The 22,944-nt window shown below is 38.2% G+C and overlaps 1 protein-coding gene across 12 annotated transcripts in view; it reads left to right on the forward strand.

Moving 5' to 3' along the window:
• The first annotated feature begins 2,858 nt into the window (after nt 1–2,858).
• The window catches only part of HERC1 (HECT and RLD domain containing E3 ubiquitin protein ligase family member 1), a 203,239-nt gene continuing 183,153 nt past the window's right edge, over nt 2,859–22,944 (forward strand). For 7 of the 12 annotated variants that reach the window (XM_043471713.1, XM_043471719.1, XM_043471724.1 and 4 more), the window contains exon 1: nt 2,859–2,998. The gene's annotated coding sequence lies outside the window, so the exon portion shown is untranslated. Of the gene's footprint in view, nt 2,999–3,052; nt 3,152–16,493; nt 16,621–22,944 lie in introns of those variants that run through there. The other 5 variants (XM_043471716.1, XM_043471725.1, XM_043471715.1 and 2 more) reach the window with 4 other exon arrangements.

Below are 22,944 nucleotides of genomic sequence, written 5' to 3' on the forward strand. Positions count from 1 at the left end.
TAAATGAATGAATGAAAATAATGCATCATATCTGCAGAGTTTTAGGCTTACAAGTACTTTCCTGTGTTATTCAACTCCCATGATACCCCAAGGCAGGCAAGATATCCATTATTGGCCCCATTTACAGATGTCAGAGGAGATCCAGAAAGGCTGTGTAAAGTGAGGGCAGATAAGCTGCAATTTTAAGAGGCACCAGGACTCATGATTATGGATTTCTGCTCTGGAGCCCAAAACAAACTTACCCCCTGAACCTTTTCAACTTTCTTCCTGTTTTGCCTCCACCCTTCACTCCTCTGTTGGTTCCTTTCACCTCTGACTTAGCCCCACTTTTTATTTCAGTTCAGTTCAGTCGCTCTGTCCTGTCCGACTCTTTGCGACCCCATGAACCATAGCACGCCAGGCCTCCCTGTCCATCACCAACTCCCAGAGTTTACCCAAACTCATGTCCATCGAGTCGGTGATGCCATCCAACCATCTCATCCTCTGTTGTCCCCTTCTCCTCCTGCCCTCAATCTTTCCCAACATCAGGGTCTTTTCAAATGAGTCAGCTCTTCGAATCATATTCCCCATACGCAGATGAAAGACGAAAAAAATGTATTTTTCTGTTGGTTTTCCACTTCCTCTATCTGGGACCTTCTGGTTGAGTTGTACGGTTGTGGAGTATCTGGTATGAGATGGGGATGATGTGTGTGTGAGAAAAGATGTAGCTGATTGTGGTGGTCAGAGTAGCTCCAAGATCAGGGCAGGAGCCTATAAAGATGAGGCCTTGGCTTTTAGTTCCCTTTATTTTCACCAGCTCCCCATGACCCCACCCCCTCATCTCCAACATTTTTCTCCAGGGGAAATTTGAATAAAATCAACTGGTAGAATTTGGAGTGTGATGCTCATTATGAGACTTCAGTAGATGTTTTTCTTTGTTGTTGTTTCTAAAAAATATTTATTTGACTGCACCGGGTCTTAGTTGTGACACATTGGATCTTTGATCTTCACTGTGGAATATGGCATCTTTTAGTTTTGGCATGAAAATTTTTTAGTCTAGTTCCTTGACCAGGGATTGAACCCGGGCCCCCCGCCATTGGATCACCGGCGAAGTCCCCAGCAGATGTTGATTTGATTTGAGTATTAAAGAGTGGCCAGGAAAGCGGGGGAGTGATGAAGGTGAGGGTGAAAGGAATTCAGGGCTTACTTGCTGATATTATTTGTATTTCATAATTGTATGCAATTGGAGTCAATTGTATCCCTTTCTCTTTTCCGCACTGTCCTGAGGGGGGAAGCTACGGAGAGGGCAAAGGAGGGAATGTCTCAAGTGACCTTTAAAAAAAGTGGAGTTCCAGTGAAGTTTTACAAATCCAAGAAAAATGGACTGTCATGGGATGCTTCGAGTGGCAAACTGATGCCTACATCAACAAGCTAAAATGAGGCTGGCAAGGGAGCTTGTTAACCTTATTTCAGCTTTACACACAATACCCAGATCATAAAGCACTGGCAAAAATGACATCACTTCACAGATACCCACTCCCTCACATCTAGTTTACCAGAAATAGTCATACATTTCACAGGTAGAAACTTACAAAGTTACACACACAATAAGGCTTAGCCTTTAATGACTAATTAATGTGTCAAGAGACTTATATATATTTTATTCTTCACAGACTCCCTGTGATAATAAGAACTAACATTATGAGTTAACAGATAAAGGCCCTCTGAGGTTCAGAGAGGTCAAGCAACTTGTCCAAAGTCACACACCTGGTGAGTGGGACTCCAGCATTCTCTCTCACCTATGTCTGACAGTGAGATAAATTATATGATGGTCAGTCAAGTAACTCTTGGGCTAAACTGCTTCCTATATATCCATGGGGCAAGCACTCCCTTTTCTGCCTATACCACAATTTTTTTACATTAGTGACATCTACATGGCCTGTATGTTGCACATTCCTCATGTCTCCAGTTAGACTGTGAGGGCAAAGATCTGCTCCATGATCTCAATGACACATATTGGTGCTTGTTAGAAAATTTTCAATGAAGGATACCAGCATTAGGCTAAAAATGCAGTCTTGGAGTAAGAACAGGTACAGAAGGAAGAAGCGGCCAGGTATGGTCATTCGACAATCTAATGAGCACCTAGACCGGTGTTAGGTGCTGGGGGACACAGTGATGACTAAGCCAGTCACGGTCTCTTCACTCAGACTTCATTGTAGAGGTCAAAATCAAGGTCATAATTTACCCGTGTTGCTCAGGAGAAAAAAAAAAAATTGAGTCGTCGCAGGCCCCAGCGTCTGCGGGGTTTTGGCATTCCTGAAGCGCAAAGACACGAATAATAAGCTAGAACTCAGTCAAGTGAAACGCTTTCACGTGACTGAACCTGACCGGCCAGAAGTCTTGAGCTGGTTGTCGTGGGAGATAATGCACACTGAGCGCGTCGCGCGCGTCCGAGATAAAGGGGTGTGGCTGCCCAGCCCCTGCAGCCAGTTTTTCCCGGCGTCCCTCCATCCCGCAGCACCAGGTGGCGGGGCGGTGGGTCTTCCACGCCCACCACGAGGAAAAGGGGGCGCGCTGGCCGCCCCCCTACTCCTCACTGCCCCTTATGAAAGGCCCCTAACTGTGTTCAAAGGCGGAATCCGAGCAGTGCAGACTCCGAGAGGGCTGAAAGGTGAGGGCTGCGCTGCGGCGGGGTCTTCCCAGAAGCTCGGCTCCCCAACCCCATCTATTAAATCCCCCTCCCTTCTGCCGTCCTCCAGCAACCTCGCCCATGCGCTCCTCCCCCAGTCGCTCTCGCCTCCCGCGCTGGGCCTGGTGGGCGGGGCTAGGGCTCCAAACTGCGCGAGAGTTCCGCTCAAGTCCCGCGAGACTCGCCTGCCGCCGCTGCCGCCGCCTCTTACGTCTTTCCCTTTGACAAGTCGCCGCTGCTGCAGCAAAAATAGAGGACGCGGCCACCGCAGCCGCTGCCGCGGGTCGCCGGAGCCCTGTCCCAGCCCCGTCAGCTCTGGAGCCGCGTATGGTAACGCCTCCTCTCTGCCCTCCTGGCCGCCTGTGCGTGCGTACCGCCGGCCCGGCATGGCCGGCCGGAGCCGTTCGGGAGCCACCGCGGAGAGGGGCCGCAGGGGTCCCGGGTGGCCGGCAAGCGGAGGCCTGAGGAAACTCTCCTGGCGCGGTGCGGCTCCCCTGCCCCCTGAGGCCTCTTGCCGCCCAGGCGCCTGCAGAGCCGTGTTAGAAGCCGAGCTGCCGGCCCCAGAGGGCGGAGGGACCCGCCCCTCCAGAGGCTTGCTACCTGTCCCTCGGCCCTCGGTGGTCGCATCGCTGACCTTCTTCCCCACCCCTTTATCCGCTAACGAGAGCCCCGCCCCCGGCCAGGGCTTGGACTGGGGCGGGCGGTGGGGTGGGGTGGGGTGCAGTGGCGGCCTGACTCTTTTTCGGGATCCGAGGAGAGCCGCGACCCCGGTGCCCCACCGTTATCCTCTCCCTTTTGAGGGGTGGAGGTTGGGACGACGTGCCTTTCAACCCTTTTCTATGCCTTTTGGGTGGGGAAGGCTCATCATCTGGTAAACCTTTCTCCGAATCTTCCGCCTCATAATTTATAAAGCTTCTGCTACCGGGAGAGGAGAAGAGATGCATTGTTAAGTCCCTGGGGTGAGACGAGGAGGATGATGACAGGAGCTGTCTCAAAGAACATGGTGAAACCTTTTTTGTGATGGGTAGCAGGTTCATGGGAGACACGAGGAGGACCAGAGCTGATAACACCTCCCACCTCTCCCAGTAGGTTATGTAAAAGACATGCTATGCATCGTAGAGAGCTGTAAAACACAGGGACGGACTTTGCCTTAATTTAAAAACGATTTGTGCAATACTGTAGAAAATAAGGATACTCAGAATAATAGGGAATACCAAATCTGAGCAAACTAACCTATCCTTGTAATTCCATTTCCAGAGGTAGCATGTCAAGCTTAACATTTTGGTTTGTTTCCTAACAGACACTTTAATTTTTTCAAATAGTGTTTGGTTCATCCTTGATTGGGACTTGCGAAACTGTTTTGTTTTATTTGAGTCACTTCTTAGGCTTGCTTGATTAAAACTGGCTACTTCTTCATTAGCACTGGCTGTACTCTATCATCACTATCTCTTTCATTGGGCCCTCTTCCAAAATGATTGTTTGCTAAATGCTCTTGAAAAATAAAACATTAAAAATTATCATCAACTTGGTCTAGTACATATGTGTTTTTACAATTCTGCCTGTGGTGACAGTGCTGTAAAGGTGTTTGTGAAAAGCAAATAAACTTAGATTATTCGTGGTGGGAAGAAACCTATTTACCATAAGATTTTATAAAATTGACTTCCAGTGGTTATTTTTAGACCAAAAGCATTAGGTGACATTGTTTGTTTCTTAGTGCTTTTGTGATTGGAATGGGATGGACATGTGCCTTTGACTATGTAGATTTTAGTTAGTGTTTATGGAAGCAGAATTGAGTGTCCTAGGTGTCTACGCATATATGTGTATGTATATACACACATGTGCATTAAGCACCTGTACACAGTTCATAAATCTTGGAAGTGAATTAAAATGTATTGTTATATTATTTGAGGAAAGAAAGCATTAGGTGGAGCAAAGAATAGTCTTTAATAATTTCCTCAAGTCGGGTGATGGTTGTATATGGCAGAATGAGACATCTAGGGATGTTGAAACTCTGGATGCTTTTAAAAGGATAGATTGTCATCTTTTTGGGGTTGTCATTGGAATGGATTAAGTGACCTATTAAGGCCTCTTATAATTCTAAACTTTTTATGAATTTTGCTTTCCATAAGGTTCTTATCACTTTGCTTCTTAAATTTCTAGTCATGCTGTTTGCATGTGACACTTACCCATTCATTTGCTGGTCATGTATTCCATTCCCAATGCAGCCATCCTGGTGGTGTGTGGAGGAGAAAGCAAATGTGAACACGTCACTTAATCTCTTTGTTAATATTATATAAACATATGAAAATCTTATTTAATTGAAGCAATTTCAGAAGACTTGATTAGGCTGGTTTGGTTAGTAGAGGATGCAAATAATAAAATAGAATTCTAATGTCCCAAGCATTTTTTCCTAGAAAAAGACTAAATTACTCAATATTTGAAATTTTTAAAAAAAGACTACATACATTGAACAGCTGATTTTTTATTTTTTATTTATTTTTTAAAATACAGATTTTCAGAACTTAACAAAAATGATGACTTTGTGGTTTAGGGTGTGGAGAGAAGTTTGTATTAGGATAAAAGCAAATTAACTTGTGAAAAAAAGCTTGTATTTTGTGGTTGGACAACTGTGTAATAATAAGTAACAAACTTACTATAATCTATTGATAATTTTTTTGTAAATAAAACTTTGGCTTAACAGACGAATGTGTTATTATGGGTACACACAGCAGATTATCATGATACTAAAAATGTAAAAATTGTTCATTTTAAAAGGAGTTTGCAAAGCCAGTAAAGTTGCAACAGCAGCAGATTTTTTTGACTAGAAAATGTAGAAGGTGTAAAAAAACATAAAGTAGGTAATTTACTTTTTAGATGCTAGATCTGATTTTTATGATTTTAGTTTGTTCTGCTGTCACTTACTGAACCCTTTAAATTAATGGGAATGTTAAATTCCAGATGAGATCCCTGAGCAAGGAATTAAGAAAGTTGCATAAAATGATCAATTGATGGACTTTATTTATTTTTAGCTTTTGAGATTCCCAGGTGGCTCAGTGATAAAGAACCTGCCTGCCATTGCAGGAGACAAAGGAGACACTGGTTTGATCCCTGGGTCAGGAAGATGTGGAGGAGGAAATGGCACTCCAGTCCAGTATTCTTGCCTGGAAAATCCCATGGACAGAGGAGCCTAGTGGGCTACAGTCTGTGGGCTCTGTAGTCAGTGGGATTGCAAAGAGTCAGACATGACTGAACACACACACACACACACACATTTATTTTTAACTATTTTGAAATAATGTTAGACTTACAGAAATGTTGCAAAGATAGTACAAAAGGTTCCAGATTCCCTTCACATAGCATCCTTGACTGTTGAGGACTTACATAACAGTGATCAAACCCAGGAAATTCGCATTGGTGAAATATTATTAATTAAACTACAGACTTTATTTGAATGTCACCTGTTTTTTCCCCAGTGTATTCCCCCCCCCCCCCTTCCAGGATCTAATCCAGGATCCCACATTTCATTTAGTTGTTACATCTTTCTTGTCTCCTCTCCTCCAATCTGTGACAGTTCCTCTGTTTTTCCTTTTCTTTCATGACCTTGACACTTGTGATGAGTACTGGTCCATTATTTTGTATAATTTTTCTCATTTTGGGTTTGTCATGTTTTTCATATGATGAGATTGGGGTTCTGTATGTTTGCAAGAAAACTACAGAGGGGATGTGTCTTCAGTGCATGATGTTAGAGGGTACATGGTGTTGATGTGTCTTATTGCTAGTGATATTTTAACCTTGATTGCTTAAGGTGAACTCTGCTGTATTCTCCACTATAAAATTACTTTTCTTCTTTTTGTAGTTGATACATAATCTTAGGGGAGATAGTTTGAGACTATGGTGATACACTGTTTCTCCTCAAATTTTCTCCCACTGATTTTAGCAGCCATTGGTATATATTGTCTGCAGCAGTTATTATTGTGATATTTTTTCCTGCTGGTGATTTTTTACTTCCCTCATTCCTGAAAGAGATGTTCCTTCCTCATTTGTTTGTTAAATTATCTATTTTGATGAATGTGACTTCATGGATATATATTCTAAAGATTCTCATCCAATAGTGTCATTATTTTGTTGCTCAGATTCTTCCAGTTTTGGCCATTAGGAACTCATTCCAGTTGGCCTCCACACTTGTTTTAGCACTTCCTTATACTCTGGCACCACAGGCTATAGTCTGTGCTAATCTTGTAATTTTCCTTGTATCTGTCCTGAAATCAACTCCTTTTTTTGGAGACCAGAATTTAAATCAAGACCTGAATGCTGCGTATGCTCACTAGGGTGTCATTGCTCCTAGGCCCTCAGAGGACAGAGCAAAGAAATATATGTATATACTAACCTGCTCACATATGCAAACAGATATACACATGTTTATCTCTATATTTGTCTTTCTCTATGTATTAAAACCATATTTGAGTTCATAGTTATATGTTCTATTCCAGTCCCAACACCACAAGGTTCATACCAACCTTTTCTGTTTTTTTTTTTCTTTTTTTCCCCAACCTTTTCTTATTTGTAACTTTTTTTTCTAATGGTGAGAAACCTGGCTTCATTATCTGTAATACTGTATACCAATTTATTTGTTCAATTTTATAATGCACATCAAGTAGTGACCAATTGCTCACCCTTCTGAGGAACATTTGTCAATTAGAATGCACTATTTGTATACAAGTTTTTTCTTGTCTTTAACTTTCTAGTATCCAGTCAACATACTGTTTTTCAAAGTTACTTAGGTTAATTCTTTTCTTCCTCATTTCCTTTAGTGTGGTTATATTATTCATCTGTAATGCAGTTAGGTTCTTACTCTTTGTATTCTGTTTTGGGTTCTCCCAATTCTGATTGATTTTTATTTATTTTGGTATATGAGGCTTTACTATTACTAAAATATACTTAGAGAATTGTCACTTCTTATTCCTACTACCCTATTCCCATTCTCTTCCCCTCACCTTTTCCCTTGCCTGTTTTTCATGACTTTAGGTAACTAGTTTTTTTAGTTTCTGGTTTATCCTTCCATTATCTCTTTTGCACAAATGAACAGATTGTGTGTGTGTGTTTTACATTTCTTTTTCCCCTTGCGTGCAGGTTTTTGAATTGAGGTACAGTTCACACAACACAAAGCCTCCTTTTTTGAAGTGTACAAAATCATTGTTTTTCAGTCTATTCATAAGGCTTTGCAGCCATTACCACTACCTAGTTTAGAATATTTTCATTACCCTGAAACGAAACCCTGTATTCATTAGTAGTCACTTCCTGTTCCCCTTTCCCCAGCCACTAGTAACCACTCATCTACTTTCTGTTTGTATGAATTTGTCTATTCTGTACATTTCATGTAAATGTGGAATTATATAATTTGTGGACTTTTGTGCCTAGCTTCTTTCACTTAACGTAATCTTTTCTGGTTCATCTGTGTTGTAGGATGTGTCAGTACTTCATTCCTTTCTATGACTGAATAATATTCCATTATATGAATATACCATACTTTGCTCATCCATGCACACTTATTGGACATTTGATTTTCATTTTTTTTTTTTAGCTATTATGAACATTCAGATACAAGTTTTTATGTGGACATGTTTTCAGTTCCTTTGGGTATATATTTGGGAGTGGAATTACTGGCTCATAAGATAACTTTCTGAGGAACTGCCAAACTGTTTTCCAGTTCCTTTCTTTTTTTTTCCTTCCTTCCTTTCTTATATGAAGAATGGCAGGGTATAGATATTCTGTGCACCTTTTTTCAGTGTAAGAGTGTGTCCTGGAAATCACTGCAACAGTTCATCCTTTTGAAGCAATCAGTCTTTTGATATTCTGCATTCTTATTTTTTTTTAATTAAAATTTTTAAAATTTATTTTTTGACTGCACTGTGTGGCTTATGGGATGTTAATTCCCTGAGCAGGGATTGAACCTGGGGCTCCAGCAGTGAGAGTGCTGAGGCGGAGTCCTAACCACTGGACCACCAGGGGATTTTCAGATATTTTCCGTTCTTTTTTTTTTTTAATAGCTGTATGGTACTCTTCTGTGTAGATGTGTCCTCAGTTATTCAGTCATTCTTCTTTGAACATTTAGGTTGCTGCTTATATTTTGCATTTATAAACAATTTTGTAGTACATGACCTGTGTATGTGTATTTTTGTAGTATAAAAGATACATTAATATCTTCAGGGTAGATTTTTATAAATGGGATTGCTGGGTCAAAAGTTCTGTACATATGTAATTTTGCTAGATACTGCTAGATTTTTCTCCAGAAGGATTGTACTAATTTGTATTCCCATCAGTAATGTATGAGAGCACCTGTTTTCACCACAGCCTTAACCAACAGAATGTGTCACTGTGCTTTCTAATTTTTTTTTTTTTTTTGGGCCAGAGATGACTGATTTTGAAAAGTGCCCTGCAGTTATTTCAGTGACCTGAATCTGTTGTGAAAGGACACTTAATTGCCTCCCATTGGCAGATTCGTATAGCTTGAAAATGAAATATATTGTCCACTAATATTGTACTGATACATGTAGGTTATTTTGTGTAGGGGAAATTGACTAGAATGCAGTTTCCTGGTCTAGCTAGGATTGCTCATTTGAGACTTTTTGTATTTAATGGAGTTGCTGCATTGATTCATAATACCTTGTTCTGAAATACTTGTGGAGTTTAACAAAGGATAACTGAAATTGTGAGGAGAATTTTGTTACCTCTAGAGTGTGTATGAGATACTAATTATTGTTTCACACTGTCTGCTAGTTATTTTGAACAGGACATACAGGACCTGTTGACACCAAGGTTTAATAGTTATTTGACCAGTAATGGCTTTATCTGGAACCTGTTTTATTTCCATATGAAAGAAGGCCAGTCTTAAGGAAGGTGAAATCTAGAGTTTGAAGTTCTGGGTTAGGATAATCCTGTCAGATTTTAGTGGTGCCAGTAACCAAGACAACGTCAAAAACATTCCCGTCTTACAAGCAAACTTGTTCTGCCCAGTGAGGCTGGGGATTTAGGTTCTTTCCCCAAAAAGGACATTGTTCCAGGTGCTTGGAGCAGATTAATGAAAAAAAGATTCTTGTACTAGAGGAGCTTACATTCTAGTGGTTTTTTGATGAACTCATGTTCTCAGGAAAATAGTGAGTTCTGATAGAATCAGTAGAGGTCTGGTGTAGTCTTAAAAAATACCTTTGGTGGTATAAAAACCTCAAATAACACTTTATTTTACTGATTACATAGAGAAGCCATGAAAAGTTTACCACCGAATGGTAACTTATGTTCACCAATTTTTTTTCTCTCATTTTAAGTGATTTCTACTATTGCTACTACTACTAGTGTGTGTGGTAGTCACTCAGTCATGCCCAACTCTTTGCAATGCCATGGACTGTAGCCTGTCAGGCTCATCTGTCCATAGAATTCTCTAGCCAAGAATACTGGAGTGAGTTGCCATTTCCTTCTCCAGGGGATCTTCTTGACCCAGGGATTGAACTCTGGTCTCCTTCATTGCAGGCAGATTCTTTACCATCTGAGCCACCAAGGAAGCCCAACAGAATAATAATAGTAGAATAATAGTATACTATACTTTTTTCCTCAATTGTGGTTCCATGAGAGAACTAAACTTTAATGTTCTAGGACATTTGAGCATTAATTGTATGTGAAAAATTAACTTCTCACCAGTGCATCCAGAATGTCACTGGTTATATACTGTCCTTGGGAGAACTGAGAAAAGATTTACTCCAGTATTCATTTCAAGTTTTATGGTTCAAATGATGAACCTAGTTGAGGGAGGTCATGGTTGTTACGTAATAGTTAATTAGGTGTTTTTTTTCCCCTGACTTATTAGCAGAGTGTTGTTGGATAAATTTTAATTTCTTAGGCTGTTCCCTGATCTATAAAATGTTCAATAGTTGCTACCTCATAGGGCTCATGTGAAGCTCAATGTTTTGGCCACCCAATGAGAAGAGCCGACTCATTGGAAAAGATCCTGTTACTAGGAAAGGTTGAAGGTAAAAGGAGAAGGGGGTGGCAGATGGTTAGATAGCATCACTGACTCAATGGTTGAGAATTTGAGCAAACTCTGGGAGATAATGGAGGACAGAAGAGCCTGGCGTTCTGTAGTTCATTGGGTCACAGAGTTGAACACGACATAGTGACTGAACAACAGGGCTTGTGTAAAGATTAAATAAAATACTTTTTTCCATCTACATTTATCCATTTCTGTGACTTTAAAAACTGTTAATTGACTTCCACATTTATATCTTCAGCTCAGACCCCTCCCTTGAGGTACAGGGTCATAGTTCATCAGCTTATTCCATATCTCATTTGGCTGTCTAAAAGACTTCTCAAACATAGAAGTTGTGATTCCTGGCCTCACCATTTTCTTTGAATGTACCCTTAGTAAATTGGCAGGGCGCTCAGTCTTCAGTAGTTGCACATGGGCTCAGTAGATGTGGTTCCCGCCTTCTAGAGCACAGGCTTGATAGCTGTGGCACACAGGCTTTAGTTGCTCAAGCCTGACATGTGGGATCTTCCTGGATCAGGGATTGAACCCATGTCTCCCGCTTTGGCAAGTGGATTCTTTACTACTGCGCCACCAGGGAGGCCAACTTTTGCCATTTTTAAAGACCTTTCCTGTTAGTCACTCTACAGTAAAACTGTTCCTGGAAAGTTTTAAATGATAAAATTCAAATAAGCAAATTTGCTAACTGATAGTATTAGAAATCTAGGATAACTTAGGAATATTATATTATTTATGTGTTAATATATTTAAAAGCATGTGGAGGGCCAGTATCTTTTATATAAGGTATCACTGAACTTTCTTATACATCTGAACATTCAGTGATGTATACTTAAATTTTGTCAGTAGTATAGTCATAGTTTCTGACTTTTCAAAATTGCTTATTCTTTTGAAAAGAAGGAATGATGAAGAATGATGGAGAGATTTATATAATTTAGTGAAGGTGGTACGGCATAATGGACAGATGCACATATAAAGAATTAATGTTAGGTAACACTTATTGAGTATTTATTGTACACCAGGCACTAATTTAAGAACTTTGCTCTGTTGTATAAATCATATTAAATCTGGTTGAATTGTTTATTATTTAAACCAATTTAACTTGTTTATTTTGTAGATAGGAGATTGAAGCACACACAGAAAGGTGCTTGCCAAAGATCTTGTAGCTGGTAAATGGTGGCGCCTGGATCTGAATTCAGAAACAAAGGCAGATGTGGGTAGAAACTGTGCAGGGCAGGGCATGGAAACAGCCAGCCTCAGTGTGATGGTTTTATCTGATTTAAAATCCCATCCAAATAATGTCATTTGAGCAGGACTGTTTTACATAGGTGTTCAGAAGCTCATGTTGTCAAAGAGGCAGACTTTTAAGTGTTGTGTGTTGCTTTGACTTGTTAAAAAATAATTTTATTTTTTTATTTTGGCTTGCTGGGTCTGTTGCTGTGGGGCCTTTTTTCTAGTTGCAGTGAGCTGGGGCTACTCTCTAGTTGTGGTGCTTGGGCTTCTCTTCTCATGTGTGTGCTTAATTGCTCAGTCATGTCTGAATCTTGCGGCCCCATAGACTATAGCTTGCCAGGCTCCTCTGTCCATGGGATTCTCCAGGCAAGAATACTGGGGTGAGTTTCCATTTCCGACCCAGAAATTGAACTCCGGTCTCCTGCATTGCAGGCCAATTCTTTACCGACTGAGCTTTAAGGGAAGCTCTCTTCATAGGGTGTTTTTCTTGTGGAGCTTGGCTCTAGGGCGCCCCGGCTTCAGTGGTTGCTGCTCCCAGGCTCTAGAGCACTGGCTCAGTAGTTGGGGTGCATGGACTTCATTGCTTCTTGGCATGTGGGATCTTTCTGGATCAGGGATTGAACCAGTGTCTTCTGTGTTGGCGGGCAAATTCTTTACCACTGAGCCACTAAGGATGCCCTGCTTTGACTTCTTAAAGAATGTTTCTATCAGTAGTTTTCTTGTACCAAAGAAGGTAATAGATGTTAGAAGAGAACAACAGTTGGAATAAGGATTGAACTTTGCTATTTTAAAAAGGTGAATGTTAGTGAATTTTTATACCCTGAAATAAGTTTTTCTTGGTAGACCTTGAAACAATCAAGTTTAGTCTGAAAACTGTCTGGAGTGCAGACAAGTAATAAAATAATAATGCCTTACATTTGTATATAGCTTTTCACTTTCCCAAGTAGTTTGGGAAACATCTCAATTTATCTTCGTAACACCTCTGTGGAAAAGGAAGGATAGATATTTTGCCATTTGATACGTTTCCACAGAGGAGAAAGGTGCTTGCCTAAGGAACAAGCCCTTGAATAACAGCTAGTTGCTTGATCCTCGTTTATGAAGAGTCTATTCATAAAGGACATCGCCGTTGCTTTGCAAACTGCCAGAGTGTTGAGTGGTGGTCTTCTGCTTTGTATGGTGTTATGAACTTGATCTCTTACATTAGTGATTGAGAAGTTCTTCATCTGGAGGCAGAATATACTTGGCATGATGAATTTGGGCAAAGATGGCCTATTGTAATTGGTATGTTCTTAGTGTTTGTTATACTTAAAGCCTAGACATTTTTAAGAGATACAGCTTAGATTAAAAATATAATTGTAGTAGCAACACAGTTGTAATCTTTTTTAAACTGATATTTTTCGTTAAGATCTTTTCCAGTTAGGCTATAGTAATATTGATGCTGTTTTGTTTATATTGTAGATTAGCATAGGGGTAGGGCACTTTGCTTCTTTGAAATCTAAAAGGGAATTGTGATAGCTTCTGAAAAGACTCATGTAATGTGTGACAGTAGGGAAATGCTGGTAAAAATTTAGTATGTCACCTGTTCCTCCTGTTCATTTTGAAGCTATTCTGAATTGCACTGATTAAATTGGTCTGAGATATTAAGAGGAAATTTTCAAAACTCTTAAAGATATGCTGTATAAGGGAGTAAAATCAGGTGCAAATTTACAGAATCACTTCACTTTAATGATGATTCATAAAAATGTGACATTGGTTTTCAGAAATCTATATGATTGCTGAATGTTTTGTGTTTTTAAGTTGCATCTTTCAGTTCTCAGTGTTATTCTCCTTTTCCATGGTTCTCTCTTGTAATTGCCTCCTTATTACCACCCCCTCCCTCTTGGTCTGCCATCTGTTGGCTTGGCTCTTTATTTCAGTATAGGAAGGCAGGAAAGAGTTCTTGTACACAAGATAAAACTAGTCTTGTTTGGAGCTTGGTGAGCTGGAGCATTTATACAATATGTCTTCTGATGATACCGTGAGCTCTCGGGAATAGTAGCAATGACTCTGCAATACTGTCTACAACTTAAATAAAAATTTTAAAAAATCATAATTAGACTATTATTTTCATGAAAAGCCATAAACTGGCTAGATATTATTAACAGGCTTGTAAATAAGAATTAATTACATAGGAGAGTTTAGCATATTGAGTGTTAGTGAAATTCTTGTCAAATGATTTCATACTTTATAAACATGATTTGTTCATGGTAAACTTAAATTCACTTATGCATGACTGTGCTTTAATCTTTTATGGGAATACATAGAGGCTATTTGCAGTCCTAGGTAGATAATTCAATTCCAAGACAGTGTTTATTTTAAAAAATATTTTTATTACAAAGTCTTTTAAACATATACTAAAAGTAGAAAGAAAAGTATAAAGAGCTCCCTTGTACTTATCATTGAACCTTCATGAATTATTATAGACAATCTTATTTTCTTTATATTTCTGTCTACCACTGCACACTCCCAGTTCTGGACTTTTTTGAACCATATCCTGGACATATTTAATTTGTAAATTTTAGATATTTCAATATGACCTCTAAAAGATCGTCATTTTCTCTTTTTATTAAGTAAGCATAATGCCATTATCTTAAAAATTTTATAACAAGGTGTAAATATCACCAACATGTAGTCAGGTTTCGTATTTTTCTGATTGTTTTATATACATACACAGTTTGCTTGAAGTGGATTCCAAATAAGGTCTATACTTTACAATTATCTTGTATATTAAATCACTTTTAATCTTTAGACTCTCCTTCCTTTTTTTTTTTCTTTTTCTTTTTGTTAATTTAAAAAACCACGTTTTTGAGAAATTTCCCATAGTTTCATTTTGCTGATTGCATCTATGTACTGTAAAAGTCATTTAACACATTCTGTCCCCTGAATTTCTTGTAGTAAATTGATATATTTGTCAGATTTTTTTTTTTTCTTTTCGTAGGTATACTTCATAGGAGTAATTTGTGTTTCCATCAGGTCTTGTTCTCTTTTTGTGATATTGGCAGTTATTGATGATGATTCATCAGGGATTGCAAAATAGTGAAATTCTGTTGTTCATGTATTAGATGTTTTGGTTTTTTTTTTTAAGATGCTGTTTTTTAGGATAGTCCTTCAACAGTGTAAATTGTACATTTTGGGCCTTGTATTTTTATCTGAATGGGTTCTGGGATGATTTGACAAGGTTCTCTACTGAATTCTTTTAAAAAGGAAAGAGTGCAGATCTTTATTATTGAAAATCCAGAAAACACTTGGGAACCTTGAATAACTAGAGTTTTACATTTGGCCAATAAATAGCTGAACACCCCATCATGAGATAACAGCTTGTCTCGTAGCATGTGTAGCTGGTCACTGGGGTTTGTTCTTTTGCAGTCAATGTTCATTTTCAGACATTTCAAAAGTAATTTGTTCAAAGCAGCAGTTATTAGTTTTTTGAGTCTGATTTCTTGGCATGAATTTGAGAATAGGCTTTGGTGTGAATCAGATTTAAGAAATTTTGAGTTAATGTAATATAGCATATTTTGTATTAAAAGTTGTCAAAGAACTAGAGCAGCAGTACTTCCCAGTGTAGATCCTTGACACAAAGGTTTTGAGGTCAAGTAAACTGATACACTATGTGTACTTTTTTCTCTCTTGATACATAATATAGTACATGTTAACATGTAAAAGGTTCCTTCCTACAGTAAGGAACCTGTTTAATATTAGCTCAACATTTTCCAAATTTATTTGATAACTGAGGCTTCCCTCTGTTCCCCCATAGCATCTTTTTTTTTTTTTTTCCCCCATAGCATCTAGAAGAACTAGTGCAACAAATTTTCCAAAGGAAACAGATTTTGGGAAATATTGGATTGGAGGGTTTGAACAGAGAATAAAGAAAAATGTCTAATGATGATGAGTGTATGTTACTTCACTATAGTGATGTGGGGAAGTTTTTGATAGACAAATAATAAGATGGAAGGTATATATGTATATGTGTGGGTGATTCATGTTGATATATGGCAGAAACAATACTATAAAGCAATTATCCTCCAATTAAAAATAAATAAATAACAATCTAAAAAGTAAGACATTTTTTTCCAATGAGAATAAAAGAAAGAGGCAAATGTTGGTTGGTTGTTTTATCTTAGCCTGTAACCATTATACTTTTGGAGAAACCATGTTAGGAAAGAACTTCAGTCATATATAACATTACATGCTAGGCACTCTTTTCAGTCCTTTATATATAATTTGTAATTTGTTAATCTTTACAACAAACTTATCCAGTAGGTGCACTGTTGTTATCCCAGTTTTACAGATAAGGAAATTGAGGCACAGAGAGATTAAGCAAGTAGTTCAAGGTTACACTGCAGAGTTGTTGATACAGCAGAACCAGAATCTAAACCTAGGCACCTGGCTCCGGAGTCCTTGTGCAAAGCCACTGCTCTGCACTGCAAGATGTGGCAGATGGAGATCATGAAATACAAATTAGATTAAGAGGGGATATAAACTCTGCTTGGAAGGACCATACATATTTTCTTTAACTTTCAGGCAATCAGGGTCTGAGAGAAGAATGTGGAGAGCTGACTGTGTCCCAAGTGAAGATAGAAAACATGGAAACCTGGAAACTGTTATCCATAAAAAAGGTACACCTTTCAAAGATATAGATTAGATGGAGGTAAGTAGAATGCTGAGTTAAGAGGACACTGTTATACCAGAATTTCAGATGTAGAAGGGAATTGGAGCTTACTTTATAAGACCCCTTCATTTTACATATGAGATCTGAGGTTCCATAGTTTGTTCATGTGCTTGTAGTTGTAATCATAGCTCACATAAGTGTACTTCATTTTGCATTTGTACTTCATTCTACTTTCATGTAGACTCTTGTTTGATCCTCTAAACAATCCTGAAAGGCAGGTAGGTCCTATATTTTCTACAACAAAGCTGGGTTTTGAATTTTTTTTTTTTTTTGGTGGGGGTGCATACCATGTGGCATGCAGAACTTCCTTGATCAGGGGTCAAACCTGTGCCTCTTGCATTGGAAGCACAGAATCTTAACTGCTAGACCACCAGGGGAGTCCAAATCTGGTTCTTGAATTTAAATATGGTACATCCTAAAGGCTAAAATTTCGTATACTAAATCACATTGCCTCGGTCCTTAATGAATAACATGTAAGAGTAGTGTACGCTTTTGGAATGAGATCACTTGGGTCAGAAGGAAAAACTGCATTTTGACAAATGGAAGTGACTCCCTCCTAAGTGTAAAAGATAGTATATGCTAATTGGAAACAGTAATTTTTAGATGGTATAGAGGACTATAAAGAAAAAAGTAAAAACTACCTCATTACACAGAGTAACTACTGTTAAATTCTAATGTGTAGTTCTTGAGATTTTTTTCTAGATTTTTATATACTCAGAGAATTGTTTAAAAATTTTATATATATATATATATATATATATAGAGAGAGAGAGAGAGAGAGGGAGAGAGAGCGAGCTTCATAACCTAACATGTTGTGTTCTTAAAAGAGAATATTCATAGGCATTTGGTCTTTTGCCTCTAGCATAGTAAAAAAGGTACATGCAGGGACAATAGGCATAAAATGATAGCATCCTGGGCCAACTGAGATGTTCAGTCCCTTCCCCAGTACACACAGTTTTAATAGCTGACCTGTTAGTAACAGGGTGAATAGATTAAAAAACCTGTTTAGGGTTAGATTAACTTAAGGAGGCAGTGAGTATGGTAGTCACCCCTTATCCATGGTTTCACTTTCTGTAGTTTCAGTTAACCACTGTCAACCATGGTCTGAAAATATTAAATGGAAAATTCCAGAAATAATTCATAATTTTTAAATTGCTTGCCATTCTGAGTAACTTGATTAAATCTTTGGTGGTTCTGCTCCATAAATCATCCCTTTGTACAGTGCTTGAGTTCAAGGGACCCTTATTTTACTTAAAATACAACAAAAGCAGTGATGCCGGTAATTCGGATATGCCAAAGAAACAGTCAGGTGCTTCCTTTAAGGGAAAAGTGAAACTTCTCCACTTCGTAAAGAAAATCGTATGCTGAGGTTGCTAAACTCTGTGATAAGAATGAATTTTCTACCTGTGAAATTGTGAGGAAGGAAATAGAAAATTTGTAATAGTTTTGCTGATGCACCTCAAATTGCTTAAGTTATGGCTACAGTGCATGATAAGTGCTTGGTTAAGGTGGGAAGGGCATTATATTTGTACCATAAGATGTTTTGAGAGAAGGACCATATTCACGTAACTTTTATTATGGTATATTGTTATATATACTGTTTTATAGTATATTGTTATATTCTATTTTATTATTGTTAATCTCTTACTATCCTAATTTATACATTAAGCTGTATAATGTATATATGTGTTATATATGTATACATATATATATAATGTACATAATGTATAAGTATATATATAATGTAAAAGTATATAATGTATAATGTATAAGTCCATGGTCTCTACAGTCCATGGAATTCTCCAGGCCAGAATATTGGAGTGGGTAGCCTTACCCTTCTCCAGGGGATCTTTCCAACCTGGGAATCGGACCCAGATCTCCCACATTGCAGGCAGATGCTTTACCAGCTGAGCCACAAGGGAAGCCCAAGAATACTGGAGTGGGTAGCCTATCCCTTCCCCAGCAGATCTTCCTGACCCAGGAATCAAACTGGGGTCTCCTGCATTGCAGGCGGATTCTTTACCAACTGAGCTATCAAGGAAGCCCAATGTATGTGTAGGGAAAACATAATATATTTGGATTTGGTACTGGCCTTGGTTTCAGGTATCCACTAGGGGTCTTGGAACATATTCCTTGCAGATCAAGAGGGGGTACTGCACTGTAATATAAAGCTTTATTTTAGTGTTTTTTCTCTGTAGAATTTGGGGTCATTGATTGTTTTGTTGTTTGATGTGGAAAAAACTTTTCACACTATACTGGATTAAAAGACAAGTAACTGAGATTCTTAAGTAAGCATTAAAAAGAATAAAGTATAAGCTTTTTGAAACAGTCTAAATATGGGCTTTTTTAGTGAGTTTGTGTGTTGTGTGGGGGGTATGTTACCGTCTCTAATTATCAATATACTGTTGCAGTGGTGGGAGGGGAAAGGAGCCTATTGTGTTGGGTTGTGGAAGGGTTTTTTATACTTGAAGTTGGTTCTTTAGCAACTCTCGCTTTCTGTTTTCATGATTACATCTAGTAGTTTGCTTTGTTTTTTGTTTTTTTTTTTTTGCTTTGTTAATCATTCTCTTTGCCCAAGCAAATTTTTGGCATGATCTTATTTTCAAAATGTTCTCTTTTTTAGGATTAGATTATATTGTATTTACATCTCTTAATATTTCCTTGTTAGTTTTAAATTGATAGTAAAGCTTATGATTTTAGGTATGCTAGTTTTTTTGCATTTCCATATAAATTTTAAAGTTCATCTATAGATGCAAAAAAATCTTGCTGTGATTTTGATAGATATTGTACTAAATCTCTAGATCATTTTGAGGGAGAACTGGCATTTTTATATTTAGTCCTCCACTCTAGGAACATGGCGTATCTCTTCATTTATTTAGAACTCCTTTGATTTCTTTCATCTGTGACTTGCAAGTTTTAGCCTATTGATCCTGTATATGTTTTGTTAGTCTTGCATCTACGTGTTTTATTTTTTAAAAAGTTTAAAACCTTTTAATCAGAGTATCACATATCTTCATAGAAGTGTATGTAAAGTAAATATACAGCTTGATTAGTTTCATGGAGATGGAATTATTTTCAAATTTTGCTATTTTCTGTTAACTTAAGAGATTTTCAGGAGGGAGGTAGGATTCAAGATGAAGGAAGAAAGAAAAGCTTTCCATTTCTCCTTTGTCAGATCTTCATAGTGTGACTTCATTGTTTTGTTTAAAGGTGAATTCTCAAGGAACATAGTCATAGATAGTTAAGCTCATTTCCAAATTAACTTTGCCATTTAGATTTTTCTATTGTAATTTACCTCCAGTCATGTTACAATAGATTAGCTTTGATGTTTTCTAATATAAGAAATTCATAACTATTTCAAAACAATGAAGACGCAGGTTAAAGATTTAAGAGATGGAAAGGTCTGCCTTCTCATTTTTGTTGAACCGGTTATTCCCTTGCCTGTTAGCTTCCTGCAGAGCACAAGCTTAAGTAAACTTGTCATCTTGCTGTCTGGTTTTTATCTTCCTTCTAAGAAGGGTAGGCAACTTAGGGTCTATGTTTGTGGGACTGCCCTGGTCCATTTTGAGTAAGATTCATTATTCTAATTCTGAATTTATAAAGATGATGTCATAATTACTTTAAATAACCATGTTTCAGGTAAATTTAAAGTGGTATTTGATTAATACAGATACTCCAGGAATAAATGAGTTTGTTACATATGCTTTATCAGGAAGGACATGGTTAATAATAGAAAAACCATATGTATCATTTAACTCCTCTGTATATTTTTATTGTAAAAGATAATCTTTTTCTTTTTTTAAAACAAGATAATCCCCCCCCCCCCATTTTTATTAGTGGAGCTCAGCTATGCTTGATTTAGCTATTTCTGCCCACTTCCACAAACTTTTATTTTGAAAAAATTTTAAATCTATAGAAAAGTTGAAGAATAGTCCAACAAACTCCTATGTGTTTTTCACTTAGCTTCATAGATTGTAACACTTTGTTGTGGGTGCTTTTTTTTCTTTTCTCTAAACATACACCCCCTCCTCCCACCCCCACAATTTGCTTTATGTGAGAGAAGTTGTAGTCACTAAGATATTCCCTCACCCCCTCAACCTCAAAAAAAAAAAGAAAAAATTTCAGGTATGCATCTCTGAAAAATGAGGACATTTTCCTCATTTTTCCATATCATATAGGTATGACACCTATATCATACCTAAGGAAAATAACATGAATTCATTATCTAATATGCAGTGTCTATATTTAAATTTTTTCTCTTCCACTTATCTTTTATACCTTTTTTTTGTTTTTTTCTGATTCACAATTCAGTCATATTCACATATTACTTTTGGTTTCTATGTCACTTTAGTTTCTTTTAGTATAGAGCAGTCCCTTACCTCGCTCCCCTCTTTTTCAATGATGCCAAAACTTTATTGAAGAATTAATCTAGGCCATTTGTCTTACATAATATACTGCAATCTGAATTTGCTGATTGTTTAAGATTATGTATGAATTCCATGATTGCTATATAGGTGATATGTGCTTTTTGCATCACCTCACAAGGCCCTAATGCCATTTTTTTCCATTATAAGTGATGCTAAATTTGATCATTAAAGTGGCAGCTGTTACAGATCACTTTACTCTTAAGCGCACATTCTCCCACTCCCTTTGTAAATGATAATTAATCTAGGGAGTGGTATTTTGAGATTATGTGAAAATCCTCTTTGTTGTTGCACGTGGGCTTTCTTTAGTTGTGGCGAGTTGGGGCTGCTCCTTGCTGCGGTGCCTGGGCTTCTCATTGCGGTGGCTTCTCTTGTGGAGCACAGGCTGTAGGTGCACGGGCTTCAGCAGCTGCAGCACGTGACCTCCGTAGTTGTGGCTTGAGGTCTCTAGAGCATGGGCTCAGTTGTGGTGTAAGGGCTTAGTTGGCATGTGGAATCTTCACCGACCAGGGATCGAACCCATGTCCCTTGCATTGGCAGGCGGATTCTTATCCACTGTACCACCAGGGAAGCCCTGTGTATTATTTATTTAACCAGTTTTCTTATTGGTGGATTTAAGACTGTTTCTTCTTTTTGTTCTTTATACCTTTTATTATTTTCTGCTACTCTAAAAGACTGCGATGAATAGGATATTTCTTAGTTTAAGCATTACCTTATTCTTAATTAAAATTGCATAATGCAAATGTTGATTGAGCCTAGTCTTATTGAGCATACCTTCTAAATATCCTTAAAATTTATCTTCTCACAAACCCGATACATTATGACTGTTTTATTTTAGGCCCTCACCTCTTAACTTTTGGGATATTTCTTGTGTCCTGGGCATTCTGTTCTTTTCTTCTTTCTCAGTATTATCCACAGCTCCTTCTGGGTAACTTTTGTTATGTAGTGTTACCATAACTGTATTCCAGTTGCTTGCACATCCTTCTCATCTGGGTTCTGAGTCCTGTAGGCATACTGTGCTTTGTGTGTAATAGATTTTCCTAGTGTAGATGCATTTGTACCTTTTTTCTTTTTAAACATTTATTTATTTTTGGTTGCACTGGGTCTTCGTTGCTGTGTGCAGGCTTTCTCTAGTTGCATCGTGTGGGGTCTGCTCTTCATTGTGGTGCACAGGCTTCTCATGGTGGTGGCTTCTGTTGTGGAGCCCAAGCTCTAGGTGTGTGCAGGCTCAGCAGTTTTGTTACTTTGAAGCCATTAGTATTTGGTACTGTAATGTCTCCTTGCCTGTCCCCTGTTTCTTTTGATATACCATTAGTTCTTTCTAATACTCTCTTAAGTTTTATTTTTTCATCTCAGAATCATATTTGCATCCTGGTATTCTGAGATTGTGTGAGGATCTAGCCATAGTACCTGCTTCCTGCGTGTGTGCTTAGTAGCTAAGCTGTATCTGACTCTGTGTGACCCCATGGACTGTAGCCTGCCAGGCTCCTCTGTCCATGGGGTTTCCCACTCATGAATACTAGAGTGGGGTTGCCATTTCCTTCTCCAAAGGATCTCCCCGACCCAGAGCTCGAACCCGAGTCTGCTTCATTGGCAGGCAGGTTCTTTACCACTGAGTTTGCTGTTTCTCCATTCTTTATTTTAGGGAGCCTCATAAAAATGAGTTCAGGAAATGTAAGTTGGATATATCATTGGGAGTTTAGTGAGGATAAATTTACCAAAAATGTTTTGATTGCCATGAGTTAGGCTTTAAATACTTGCAAATAGATGGTTCTAAGGAAGGGGGAGGAGATTTTTCTATACAAACAGCATATGATGAGGAGCACTGGCCTCTTCAAGCTTCTAGATAATCTACTTTTGTTGAAGTCTATTGTCTGAT

Source organism: Cervus canadensis, chromosome 6, assembly GCF_019320065.1.
Source record: "Cervus canadensis isolate Bull #8, Minnesota chromosome 6, ASM1932006v1, whole genome shotgun sequence".
Lineage (NCBI taxonomy): Eukaryota > Metazoa > Chordata > Mammalia > Artiodactyla > Cervidae > Cervus > Cervus canadensis.